The sequence below is a fragment of the Opisthorchis viverrini genome (genome assembly GCF_000715545.1).
Source record: "Opisthorchis viverrini unplaced genomic scaffold opera_v5_108, whole genome shotgun sequence".
In the NCBI taxonomy this organism is placed as follows: domain Eukaryota; kingdom Metazoa; phylum Platyhelminthes; class Trematoda; order Opisthorchiida; family Opisthorchiidae; genus Opisthorchis; species Opisthorchis viverrini.
Window position 1 is genome coordinate 450693 of NW_008751766.1, and position 14771 is coordinate 465463.

Here is a 14771-nt window from a genome sequence, read left to right on the forward strand (position 1 = left end):
TCATTAGCTTCCGATGTGCATCCCAAGGAACCACCTAGTTTATCGATGGCCATAGACGTGGGTAGCAGTCTGACCCCATTTTACTAGCATTATGTCGGACCCAGCATCTAAAAGTACCTACGTTGTCACCTTTCCTGCAGAATTGTCAAGCTAGACAGGAATAACTCCTAGGCGTGCCGCAGGCCGAGTACATCGAGTTAAAGCATACAAAAGCTCCGCCTCTGGGGAGGTCGAAGCTTGTTTCCTGGTTGTGATGTATGTAACAAACTATGATGTCGTCCCCTACAACCCGGCTGGCCACATCGAAATACTGGCTTGCAACCCTTGGCCATGTGGGTGTCTCCTCAACAGGCAAAGCATGCACTATGCTCCAGTATACATTTCCATCTGTCAGGGACTTTCATAGACAGAAAGCGCTGGCAACTGGAAATTGGGTGCGCAAGCACTTGGACGACCGTCTGCGCCTGGCCTGTTGTCGGTTGGGAAACTGGTAAAACCATCCCTTCTAGAGGCTTGGTTGGTAGAAGTCGGCGTTACATGAGGGTGTCTTACGTCCCCCTCTAGAGCCAGTTGCCCGAACCGATTCGTTGTAACTCGGGAGCGCGTGTTCACAAACTCTGTCAAGTCTGTGAACGTTGGATCCCGGCCACTCACAGATATCTTATCTGCCACCTCAGCCCATTTGTGCTGCAGTGGCGAGGGAAGAGAACGCGCGATTCTCTCTAAAACCGCTAGTGGTTTTACAACTGCGCATTTTTATACACAAGTCCGACAAAGACTTGGCTGCTCCAGTTGTCCGTCGTGGAAAACGAAACAGGCTTTCTAGTAGACAGCGAGCGATAATGAGGCTGATCAAAGAGATTGCGTAGAATTTCCCGAGCCTTGGAGTATGCTACTTCTGGCGGGAGCGTCACACATTATTCAGTGGCCGCCTTCGCGTCGCCTTGACAGTAGTGGATCGGATAAAGGAGCCTGTGACCGGCGTCCTGCACCTTGCTCTCAATGTACAACTCAAGTTAGCAGGTAAACCTCCAGTAATGACACGGATCACAATCAAAGAATAATAGTTCCAACTTTGGTAGGTCCATAGCGGCTGTCACTGGAGTGACTGAAACGACCGGTTTCGGCCCTGGAGATGGCTCTCTGATATCATCAGTATATCCTAGATGTCTTTAATCTATCTGACATTGTTTCCCGTACTCCGTTATTCGTTCATTTGAAGCCACTGGTTCCCAGACTTCATCTAGTGGGTCCTCTTCCGCCTCCAGGTCAATTTTGGCTCGACCTCTCACTTAACCCAATACTCCTGGAGCTGAGCGATCCTTAAGGCTTTCTTAGCTACACTACCTTTACAACTAGACGCACAAAGTGACTTACAAGTACCGGGGTGCGAAGCAAACTGCATTGAAATTGTCTCCTCCACAGCCTCAGTTTTTTCCGCATCCGTAGATCCGGTTTCTTTCACAATTGTTCGAAAAGTTGACATCTTTATTTCGAACAAGACAACGTAAGCTGTCGAGTACTGTGACGTCTGAACGGTATCTTCGAGTGACGCGTAATACCAGAACCTCCGGATAGGTAAAACAAAGTCGGAGCTGGGTTTCTATACGGTACAATTAGTGTAAGACAAATTCACAAATTGTACAAACCTCGACAGTAGATACGCGTCCAAAACAAACGGCCCACCTGGACTACAAAAGTACAAGGCAAGGGAGCAAACAGGCTCTCACGTGCGACAGTCACACGTGCAAAGTCAGTTACAAATGGCCGGATGACCTGAAAGCCAAACGGGTGAAGTGGTAAGGACAGACAAACGCCAGTTCATATATACATACCGAACACAAACAGGGGCGGGGTTACAAATGGGGGCATAATAAACGTGGTCAACATAGCAGATGATGCAGTGTCCCCCCTTATAGTTTTCAGTTGCTGCAGACTGCGTGCATAGTTGCTGCAACCTCATGTGTGTTTCTGCACGTATTTTCCTGACGACGGAATCGCCTTCTCGTTAGGCACTCTGTTCCTACAAAGCTTATCGTTGAGCAGCATGTGTGAATTTGTTTGGATTAAATGTGGCCGAATTCTAACGCCAATGACCAAAGTGTAAGGTCGTGCTCGTGCAATCACTGAACACGCCGCTTACAATACAGGGAGAGGTGCTGGAAGTTGTGGAGCGTTTTACGTATCTTGGACGTTGTATTAGTTCTGATTGTAGTGTGACAGATAAGGTCAATGCACGAATCTGCCAGGCACGGGCTGCGTTTGCTAATTTGAGACACTTAATGGCGTCAGAATGGTCTATTCCTGAATCTGAAGGGACGTGTGTATCAAGCTACAGTACGGGCTGTTTTGTTGTATGGCTGTGAGACTTGGCCTATTCGAGCAGCGGACCTGAGACGTCTTCAGGTGTTCGACAATCGTTGTCTCAGAACCATAACTCGTGTGGGTTGGTGTCGGCGAATCCGTAACGAGGCAGTTAGAAAGCGTGCTTTCGGTTGTGTAAAGGTAATTCGATTGAAGAATGTGTCCAGCACCAGAAGCTGCGTTTGTTGGGACATGTGTTACGTATGCCAAACCATCGGTTGCCAAAGAGTGTACTGTTTTCCATGCCCAATTCGGAGTGGCGTAAACAGAGAGGTGACCAACCCTTGACTTGGCAGAGGAGTATGAAGGAGATCACGAAACGCTTGGGTGCTGTTGGTGCTACTCACCTTCCGTGGTGGGGACCGCGTGATCCTCAATGTGCCTGGTTGGAGACACTACAAGGTATCGCTGCCAACCGATGTCAGTAGCTTTCTTGTTGTCAGTTTCTATCCAGATCGCCTGAGTGAATGCCTGGAGTTGTAGGCACCTCGGCATGATTGTGTTAAGCTAGTACCAAGTCCCTTCCCCGTCCACCTTTACTCTTTTCTTTAGAGTAAGGCTTTCAAATAAATCATGGTTGTACGGCAGTGAAATATCGGTGTTGAACACTGATGTCATGTTGTCGATGATGATGATGATGACGCTTTCGCGGACGACACTGCCGCCACACAGACCGCCACTTTCGTTAGATTCTTTTGAGCCCACTTTCAAATGTATGTATCTATGTTCCGTAAACATATTGAGAAATATCAGGAATCAGATGAGCAGGAGGCTGGTGGTTGCAGTCCACCTAAATCGCATCTGCCACGCAAATACCGCTCCAATGGTTCAGTCACTGCTTGACAATTGACGGTGCCAGCTGGAGATTCCTAGGTGTTTTAAGCAAAAACTACCTTGTATAAAAGACACGCAAAGGTTAAGAGTAACCACTCAGCTTATCTGCCGCTTTGAGAATGACAGTGTGGATTAGCAATAAACAAAAATTTGGAAAGTTATATAGAAGTATATTGGATAGATTGTACTCACCTAACACTGCACATTATCTCACCTATCCTTGGTCACTCATTTTACAGATTTCATGGTCTAGCTGAACAATAATGTTCGAACCATCATTACAAGCGTCGTGTGATAAACGATAAGCAAAAACAGAACCCAGAACCTAGTACATATAGCCTTGAATTCACATGCCAAGTTTCACGGGAATTCTCCGCGCGACTTGGAATGCCCGCTACGATTTGGAGGGTCTAGCGACGTCACCCTAGTTGACTTTCTGTTTAATTGAAATGAGATCAGTTTGTTTCAAGGAACTATTTGCAGAACAAAAGCCTTCACTGTCTTCTTCACCAAAATAAAATCTTAAACTATTGATGGTGCATGAAAGGTTAATCACATACCTTCATAACTTCGTACTACAAGAAATTATACCTCTGAATACATTCCTATCTGGCAGCTAATAGCTACTTGAGTGCGAAGTATCTTTTACGTATAGACTAGGTAATCTTAAAAATTCATTCATCCACCAGTTCACTCATCCATGCAGTAATTAAGTAGTTCATTCCAACTGGGATTCAATTAATTGATCGGACTAACTCACTGAATTCAACCACCCAAGTCTTCCGTCTGTATCGTCTGATCGACTAATTCACCGGCTGAGATCTACAGTACCCAGATGGGGTGTCGTAACACTCATAGTGGGAGAGCAACGTTTCCAGCTTTGTTGCCATGCTTAGACTCGCCCAAATCGAAGGCAGTTCCAGGGTCCAAATGCATCAACCGCATGTCGCAGCACCGCGCCAGTAAGGCGAAAATAGTTTACTGATATAATGTCCCCATGGTTTGAACAAAAACAGTGACGAACATTATTATTTTTGAGATCTCGTCATCAGGTCAGTACATATCTAATGGTTAAAATAGTAGCGAAAAACTGAAATACGCAGTGAAGATTGCTTAGTGAAATGCAAAACTTGGAGACACGAGCGACTGGTTGTCTTCGCCCCCACGTCGCATCTAGTTGGATGATGCGAGACAGTCTAGAGGGCCGTTGAGTGGCTTAGCCGGTCGATTGGCGTCACATGACCAAGGCAGACTCAGCCTTCAAACGAAACTTTTTTGACAGCACGGTACCGGGTCTCGCAGAAGTATAACGACTGTCTGATGATAAGATCCCGATAACAATAATGTTCGTCAACTGTGGTTGGCGCCACTGCTTTGCCCAGAGCATTTCGACCGGTCCCTCTCTCAGCTACACTTAGCGTCATTATGTTGTTAATAAAATAATTGCTGGCACACAGTCGCCAGCGGGCTGACGAAACATGCTATGATGGTTCGCTTGGACACAGCGCGTGCTCTGACTTAAGTCTGACACCAAAGCCACTGGAATATTGGGGCTAATCAACTTAGATTCTGTTGGGAGGAAATTCGCATAGAAAACCTGCGCACACCAGAGTGATCTGAAGTAATCAGCCCACCAAATAAACCGCTGGATGCTTATAACAAATTAGCTCTAATTTAACACGCTACTACGATCCTCACCCACTGAGTACGCAAGTTTAGAGGTAGTCACTGAAATTTTTTAAAGTGATGTCGTGAATGCATCCAAGAATGGCGGACAACATTGCAATGATAAGGCCAAAATTATTGGAAACGCGTGTGTTCGTAGCAAGAACATAGTAGCATAATGGCTAGATATCGATTAATTTCTACCCGTAAGTAATAGAAAAACTGCTTGCAAATAGTGTACAACAGACGTCGTGATTGCTCATCTGTCTGACTGTCTAATTCCTAATTTGGCTACACACAGCAGGTCTTTTGAACAGCTTCGGATTGATCACTTTTAACCGTGTCGGATGAAATACTATTGTCGCCAAGCTGAAAAAAGTCTCAGATTAGCCTGACAACAACCGGTGATCACGTGCAAGTTTTCACGTGGAAAAAGGGTAACTGAGTAGCAATACGGTGAAACACGGGACTGCGTAAAGACAGATGACGGCGTTGTGATATTTGAGAGTGTGGTTGAAATGAATGTAGGTAAACACGGGTTCGAAAGTCCTATGGGGTTTTTCAGTCACACAGATTTGTGGCTATCGTGGCTGAGTTCCAAGTGGTTCAGCGAGGGATAACTTCCAGTGGTTCACAGTCCGTGATCAAATTACAAATGCTTGGTAGGCTGGATGGAAGGAACTTTATATTTACGTGGGGTGACCTGTCTCAGTAAGATGTTTTTCTGTTTGTGAACTTGTACACGATTATTTGTTCCACGTCCCAGTGAGTGCTCATGCATGCTGCTTGACCAGCGCCTCGCAGTACTACTAACACAGTATGTTCAACAGGAGTGTACGAAAGGGTAGTGGCAGGTTCCGAGATTTGCAACATTATAGCAGGGGTAGTATTGAAATTTAAGAAAAAATCAGTTACATTTTAAATTGGTAGTATATCCTGGGCTTCTTGTAAGACGTAAATGAAGTTCTTTTCAAAGGGGAGCTCAAGACTTGCGCGCTTCTGTGCAGAGAACACCTTCCATATTAGTTCCACGGACTGCATTATGGATGGCCGGTCGTGGTAAACACGTGTTCTACAAAATCCGGTCGTTAGAACCCACATTTCTGACCAGTTTGGCTTTACATTTTATGAAGTTGAGTGTTGGGAGTTGAGAGTCGTCGAAGTGATTGCATTCTTCTGTTCAAGCTTTCTTCGTGTAAATCTTACGCGTGTAATAATTCTATCGTCTTTTTTACGGATAACGAGATCTGAGAATTTCAGTCGGCCGTCGTGTTGTGTTCAGTTTCCGGTTCGAATGGAATGACATGGTTCGTACCAAAAAGCCAACAAAAAGCTAACATGGCCTTTTAACTTACGTGTACCTATCATCGGATAAGCTACACTTCTAGATTTGATAGTACTGTCAAACATTTTTACTGTATGACCGCTTTCCACACAATTGACTTCCAGCTGCTACGTCAAATCGTTCGTGTAGTTCTGAACACAAGTGACCAATAGTTTGAATTCTCATTGATGATCCTAACAGGAAGACTTGACCCTGAATACACGGACGACCAGCCTTGCTCAAATGCGCCTTGATAAATTAGCAATCCTACCATGAGTGTTGGATGTTGTAGGGTACATAATTTTTTTAACAGCGTGGACGAAGACAGTGGTTTCAATTGTACACACACCGTCCTTACAAGTAACTGTATTTGGTAACCTATGGGCTAACCTAAGTGGCTCAGACTACAGGGGCCTTTCAAACTTTCACAACTCCCGAGGACAAAGACCACAGAAAACAGCCCATCCGGTATTTTATCTTGATGTGAACAGCCATTGCAGAGCAGCTGCTCGAATGTACGAGGAAATAAAGATGCGCCTACCTTGGTTTTCGGTAATGCAATGCGAAATTAATGTAGTAATAGTGTGATCTTTCATGTGTAATCTTACAGCGTAGACGTGCGAAACCACTCAAATTCGTTTGCTGGGCATTACCTTCATTATACAATATCACAGTCACTACACCATAATTTGGGCAAACGTTTCGATCCACTCATGCAAGAATCGTCATTCTAAGTAGCTACTTGACTCCACTGTAAGTTCTCTTACTCCCTAAAACAGCAAAGGTAGGCAAATGATCACATGTCGATTGTCACCAAAAAAAGAGCTTATTTTTCGGACTCAATCTCATTGTGAAATTACTTGAGTACATTGGAAAAACGTCCGTTACCAGTGAGCATTTTGGTTCAATCTTTTACTGCGTGGGTATTCTGAAGGAATGTGCTTACCAAGGGCAACATCAAGCGAAGTAGAGATAAGGATGTACGTCGGACTGTAATCAACATAGGCAAACAATCAGCAGTGGCTTAATCTGGAATAAATCATAGGAATTAACTGTAACAGTCAGGCAGTAATACACTCATGGAATAAGCTTATAGATACAGTCGTAAACATGATCATATATAGAAACAAAATGTCTTAGAAGAAAATTAATGTGAGCTTAACATCCGCACAAAAAAGGGAATCTTCGGAATAAATAAATGGGCATGAAGATGTTATCATTTAGGGTTTTTTAGTGAACATTAACAGTTCTACGTCAGTGGATGACAGGAGATTTTAGAATTTGACTTTCTACCTTATGTCTGAGTCATTCGTAGACATAACAGGATCATACATATAAGGTTACTCAAAGCTGTCCGACTAAAAGATTGAAAGGAGTTTGCACGGCACATTTCGTTGAAGAATACACCATAAGCGAGGGATTAAATTAGACCTCCCGTTAACACAAGCTTGATTTGCAAATGAATGATGGTGAATTTCGCTTACTGCAAAATAAGTTGTAACGTGAAGATGATTACAGTGGAAAGGACATAGCACCGGCGTCACTCAGTTGGTCACTCGGCCGGTGATATGACACATGAGCCAGCTTTCACTGACTCTTCGGGCGAAAATTCTTACATCGCGCCACGTACAGGCAGCAAGTCGATGTAAAAAAACTACCAGAAACGGGATCGCTTGTTTCCAGTAAGCAGACCAACTGGTCTAATTACCCGAGGATCAACTGTGTCCGTACGGTGAATGTCAAGGTGATGCGTGGTGCGGGAGTAACGTATGCTTTTTTACCGCTGGGTTGGGAAGTTGCAAACAGTGACAGCATCAGTGCGTTGTGAGTGGAAATAAGTTGAAGTTGTAAGTGGCAAACTTGCAACTTGGTTTTGGAATACATCCACCTGGGTTTCTGTGAGAATACATCTTTTTCATACAAACTGGGCAGTGAATTTTAATTTAGGCCAACAAATATGGCTTAAGGCCAGTTTTTGTTATTCAGCAGATGCTGCAGTGTGACCGGGTCTGATCCAAATTTTTCTTGAATTTAGCCGCATTTCGCTTCTCACACTCAACGTGTTATTGCTTCCAAGTAGAAAACCAAACTTAAATATTATCAGATGGTGATGGGTTGAACAGGTGGATAAGGAGGTCCAGCTATTACAACTCACACTTCTTATGCAGTGATAGGTCTATTTTGGACCTTGATCTATTATCCCTAAACCTTACTCGGTAATGCTCCCGTGGTTTGTTTTCTCTTACAATAAAATACGGTGAACATCAGTCTTCTCACTGCAAGTATTGTTCATCTAGTTAACGGGCCAAACTCCTAGCACAAAACTATATGAAAGCAAATTTGAGATGATCAGCAAGACAAAGGAAACTATGATGTCCCGAAAATGCTTTAATTTTTTGTCTCCAAAAATAGTCAGCCAACTTTGACACGACTGACTATAACTGACCACTGGATAGCTGATGTGTAGAAATATCGGATATGGGTTAGGCAGCCCAGTGACTTAGAATTTGGGCAAGTTAATTCAGAATGCTGTTCTAAATGGGAAACTGTCACTTTCAACTATGCATGCAATTCCCTGTTAATTTCGACCATTTTTAGCTGGGCGGTGCGTGGGTCGTATTCATCGATTTAGTATGCCATTTAGTTTTCCGTTCTCTTCGTTACCTCGCTATCTTTATGGTTTATTGGACCAAAGGGATGATCGAGATCACTCAGCAGATGCTGCAGTTCTATCCTCTCCAAAACGAACGGAAATTGGAACGACCGGCCAACCATAAGCTACATGACTGAATTTATTCATCTACAAGCTCATTGGTCGGGCATGCGAGCCTCTGTCCCACATAAACGCCCACGTTTCCCACCACCCACACACCAACTCTACTTCTATGCCAGATTAGATCGATCGGCTGGTACTGGACGCTTGTGAGTCTGCTATTGGTTCATTCAACTGGCCACGAAAATTGTACTCGGTGTCGCAAGGACGATTATGATCAGAATACCATGCTTGTCACGGATTTCAAGTACACTTAGATGAATTTCGTGAACAGATACATAATCATCTTGATGTTGAGATAAAAAGGCAGAAGAAAGCTTAGTCTACCAGCTATTTCTGACGTACTACAAGTGCTACTAATCAGTGAGTGAGTTCTTCTGTTTAATAGTCTGATAAAAAATGCACATGGATCTTTATCCTAAAGTAACTAAAGTCAGTGCGCCATATTTTCTGTTGAGATTTTCCACGGTTATTTAAGTGAAACTACTGTATGAGGAGCTGATGTTTTCTGGCACAATGAGTTTTTGGGAAATAGTTAAATATAAATAGGGATTTAAAATCACCTTCCTCCATGGGCCACAGAAAGCACTCCCGAGTTTCTTTAGATAGCTTCCACATGAGAAAATGGAATTCAGGAAATTCGGTTCACCAAATCTTTACGCGTTATTCGTTGTTCAACCTCTGGATCGAATTCCATCTCAATGATATCATCCTCTTTATGGTTCCTCACCAGTCGAATGCCTCTAACCGGACATCCTGCAAGGTGAATCAATTACGAGCATATATTACAGTGCACTTATGTCTTTGTGGCCTCTTTTTACCTGATTGGATTTTAAACAAGGAAGTCATACCAACTACTCAAATAAAGCGATAAGGCATTCAGATAAACCAAACAAAATACTATCCAAGGAGTTGAAAGAGACTGAAGCGAATCAGCTGAACAGCTACATTATTCAGTCAGAGGTTTTGCTAAAATTTCACGCCACATGGCGAGTTTCGTTGCAGTGTAATCAGGAAGGACAATAGTAGCAAGTACAGTAAGAAAATGAAACCTACTTTGGTCTGACTTTAAAGCTTGTGGAGTTGCTGAGCTTCGTTCAGCGTCATATGTGTCGCACTGGTCGAAACTGCCAAGTTTTACCACCATTTCTGCTTGTACTGGAAAAATATTCCCTCGGAATCCAGAACTCAAGCAAAGTACATCCACTACGGTAAAGGCGGAAGATATCGTGGAGCTATGAGTGGTTTCTTATTACTCCCAGGGTCGGTGAATGCTCACCCGAGTTCCGAACCCTTCAGTTTGCAGTCCGAGGTTCATGCGGACCATTCTACTGCTATCCAGAAAGGCAAGAAAGGGGGCATGCAGAAGAGACGCCAAAACAGTCACACAGAGGCCGGATACCGATTCGAGGATATGAGGAATGCTCTCCGAATACCACGTCAAACACGAGGCACAAATGAGCCCATAAGCAGGGCCACATAAAGGGAACTAACTTCAGACAACAGACTGTGGCTCCGGAAGGGAACCACGTCGCATGGGACACCAGAGCTCTGTGATATACCTCTGAAGTGAAGGGCACCAGATCCCAGATTGACATGCTCACAGCTCCAGGGAAAGACCGACATTCGACAGTAATTCGATGAGTCACCAAAGACCCGGTTAGTTGAACGCCTTTCTCAAGGACAAGGTGTCCGGAGGCCAGCCGTCCCTAATAACCGAGCAGCATATGTATTGGGCGGGTGTGTTAGGCGGGGCTACGGATCAAACGAAGGCATACCCGGATTGGTCAAAGTGCCAGCCGATCTGTATCGGGCGTATGTAGCTCGACGCTTGTCGCCACCCCCTCCCCAATGGAGATTCCAGCACGATCTTGTGGAACATTCTGTGATTACTCCATGATTACAGCTGCCTTACAAAACCACTGACAGTTTTGGGCGCTGGATATGGTGCTAGGCTAGAGCAACTTAAGGTGAAAAACTGCCGGAGGATCCCGAAAGTGCTTCGTATTCCCAAAATTTGCCATGACTGCACAGGTTCGGTGCTGTCTAAGTGCACGGCCTGAGTGAAACAAAAGACTACCAGTTTAACAAGTGGATCCTTACAACACCCTTTACAGGATCCATTTCTAGGGAATGACTTTTGTGACTAGTGCTGTCGGTGACAGCTGCGGAAGAGTTTTACTTTGCATCAATGCGAAATGTTATTCGTGTGCGGGCAAAATAATCTGACTGCGAAAACCGAAAAAAAAACTACTTCCAATTCGACTGAATCGTAGCGTGTTGAATGTTAGAATATAATCTTTCTAAAGTTACCCCAATATAAAGATAACAAAGACCTTGGTCAAACAAGAACCGGAAAATTCATCAGTGCGTCATCAGTGAGACACCAAACAATATACAGGACAGAATTATGAAATGTATCTGTTCCAACCGCCAATATAGTCACCGTAGTCGTGTTTCCTTTGCAAGTAGCGTATCTACTGGGGGAATTCCGGAAACTGTGCTGTGTTATGGGAGAGCCCTGAACTCATTCAGTTCGGACATGTATTCTCGAAAATTTACAAAGTGTGACATGTGTGGTGTCCTGATACCCAGTAATTCTGAAACGTACACTGGATCCCCGATCTTAAACTTCTCTAAGGTGCTTCTACTGGGGGGACTAAAGCGCTTCTGGGTAGAACAGCAGCTCGCGTACAAAGACAGCTTCTGATGAACTCAGATTTTTCTAGACATTCGTGAGGAGGTGCTGCGACGGGTGAGTAGAGGAGTTTGTATTTATTCTTACGATTCTCCCCTCCACCGTAACCTGACCAACCCTAGTTTGATAGCGTCAAAAAAGCTTAGTCTGACCGTTCTGGATGTAAATTGTGTTCCATTGTCCAGTACTAATGCTTCTAGACACTTAGACTGTTTAAACAGACGTCGGAGGATGGATACTGTTGTGCAGCTAGATGGACTGTTGACGGGGAGAACATCAAGCAAAATCAGGCTCATTAAATTATTACGCAGTTCTGACTATGGGTGTCTGTGAATAGACCAAGGCTCAACAGATAGATGAACTCTCAACCACACGGGCCATACTTGAACGAATGATGGCCCATTCCTCAGTGTGCTCACCTATTTGAGACCAATGAACATACCTGCGGACAAGTGTCTTCGTCCGACTGATAACTGGGTGTCTGGTGTGGACCTGCCTCAGTATTCTTCGACGGAGGGAAACAAGTACAATTACTATAGTTCCGGAGATTAGACACAACCGAATGCCTAGACATAGAAAGAGTTCTTATAAATCAACTGTGAGTTTTTGTTCGGGTCAAGATTATCTCTGTTACCTAGGAAATTGGAGCCGTAACACCACCAACGAGAGAGAAAGAAAGTGACTGGAAGCGCACCAACCAGGTATCATCTGGTTTCCAAAAGCAATGGAGGTGACCCTGGTTTCTCCTTTAGATGAATTATGTAACCTGATTAGTCAGGAAGTAACTCGACTTGTTCAAAGCCGGATTTATGATCATACTAAGAAGCTGAGCAAAGCAAATGCCCCTTGTTGTAATCTACTTGCACAGTAGGCTGGAACCCCCTTTCTTGTACCAAGTATTCGTAAAGGAGGTCAGTGGTTGGTCGAAATAATTAAGTGGCATCTATTAACCATCTTATGAAATTTCCTTAAAGTATATGCACAATACAGTGTTTCATCGGACCAGTACTACTTCTATTTCTTGGTTAGTATCTTGTTCAATGCTGCCGACACAGCCGGCAAAGCAGGTAAAAATGCACTTTGATGGGAGCGTGAGCGATTGCAATTGTATCAGGGCCATGAACTGTATTGGTCAATGTTACCAGAGTTCAGATGACGATCATAATGAACAAAAACCAAATAGGTTTTGAGATTAAAACCATAGTTACGCCGAAGGACAGCATCTAACCGTGTGTAGTTTATGAACTGTGCGTAAAAAAACATCATCTAAGTTTGCCCCCGAGCCCGGTGCACCAGTCAGCATGGCATCTATAATTTTGTAAAAGTGATTTTATCCCAAATGAAATTCCGGTGTACTGTTACAGTCCCCGAAGTGCACCGGTTGTCAGAAGCTGTTTAGGTTTTTCTTATACTTCGCTTCTAAGTAAGCCTCTGCAAATTTTAACTTTGCAAAGAGGTCATCCTCTTTAGCAATCGCGGACGATGTCATTTTACTTTTTTGACCATGACAACTTGGGCGAACCAAGCTGAGCAGTTAGCAAGGGTGATAAATCCAGCTTCTTCAACTCGCAGAAGCTTGTGATCAACAACGGAATAGCAACGGAATAGCAGGGAATCGGCTATTTGAGTAGAAAAACTGGCTTTGTGTTCGGTCCGTGCTGGGCCACCACTTCCATACAGCATCCGAGTGTTTCATCGAAAGTACTTGGGTGATCTTGTGTTAACAGTGACACTACTGTAACACTAAAGCCAAGGTTCGATTTGTGATTGAACTGAGGTTATCACAGATGCTGCTCAGTGTGGTGTCTGAGGGTTAATTTTTCATCCAAACCAAACAGAGACGGTCTACATTACACTCAAAGGGATAAAGGTCCCATAAAACTTGATGTCTCACTAAATAACAGAAAAGTGAACATTACAAGTTATGTAAAGCGGTTACCTGATGCCCTCCTAGCCACACAAGATAAGAAAGAAATTGCGTTAGGTTTATCCAAAGAATATCACATTTCACGAGAAATCAGAATGATATTTGGTGGAATGTCTGGTCGCATATGTGCTGGCCTACCAAATGTTCGTTCCAGTTTGTTGGTGATATCCTGCAGGAGCAATCCTACGAGGCTCTCTGAAGAATGAAATGTGAATACCACTCTACTTCGTTGAGCCTATTTTGCTGAGGGGTAGTCGAGTTTTCCAGCCAGTATAACAGGATGCTAAATAGATTCACGTACCACTGAAAACAAAAACTGGCTGAAGGGCTAAAATCCAACTCCAAGATGCTACCGCAGGTCACATCAAACGCTTTGTTGAGAGCACTATGAATGTGTGGTGACGTCATGATTATTAGAAGACCAGCCAAAGACCGCATGAATTTCAACTGTTATTGAAAGACAAGTTTCGGTTGACACAATTTGCATGGGAGAATAGTCCTCCTCGCCACTGTTACAACCTCTGATGTAGTCACTGTAGTGCACGACGAAGCGCTGTGTAAAAAAGTTGACAACACGACTAATAGGCTGTCAGCCAATCGAGCATCTGTCAGGTCACGCACATTGCTAGGAGGCTATGATTTGAGTTTGAATCGTGGTCTAGTAGCAGAATGGACTCCAGGAGCTTTGTTTCAGGATTTCGGGGAAGACAATAAAGGATCACCACATTCATTATGGGTTGTAAGCCTTGGAATAAGGTTTTGTTGTGATATTAAGGTCATTAGTCTTGTTAAGTAACAGGCTACTCACGGAACTTCGGCAATGACTATTCCATTGTGCGATGCCTTTTGAATGACCTTTCGGACGACTCTTTAAAGAGGATTAGCGTTGAGAGAGAGAGAGAGACAAAAAGTTACAGAGTTTGCCTTCAGCTGTAGAGTATCATAAACGAGAGATTCAGTTGAGTCTCTCGTGAAAACCAAATTGATTCGCAAATGCGTGTATTTCTCGAAAATAGTCCGATTTGGGTTCAAGTAGAACATAAGGTTGACGGAAACTCGGGGACTGCGCTTACCTGATGAGCCCCAAAAAGAGCGAAACCAGTTGTGGGCTGTAGAAGAGTTTTCAGAAACCTTGTGAGTAGTTTCCTCATGGAGTTTGTCATTGTAACACCTGCCCTGGATCTTA

At 43.9% G+C, this 14771-nt stretch overlaps 1 protein-coding gene across 1 annotated transcript in view; it reads left to right on the plus strand.

The window, feature by feature from the left end:
- Window positions 1–9225: 9225 nt before the first annotated feature.
- The window catches only part of T265_05691 (hypothetical protein), a gene marked incomplete at both ends in the record, with an annotated part of 120436 nt that continues 114890 nt past the window's right edge, over window positions 9226–14771 (plus strand). Inside the window, one exon of the mRNA XM_009170760.1 lies at window positions 9226–9323. The remainder of the gene's footprint in view (window positions 9324–14771) is intronic.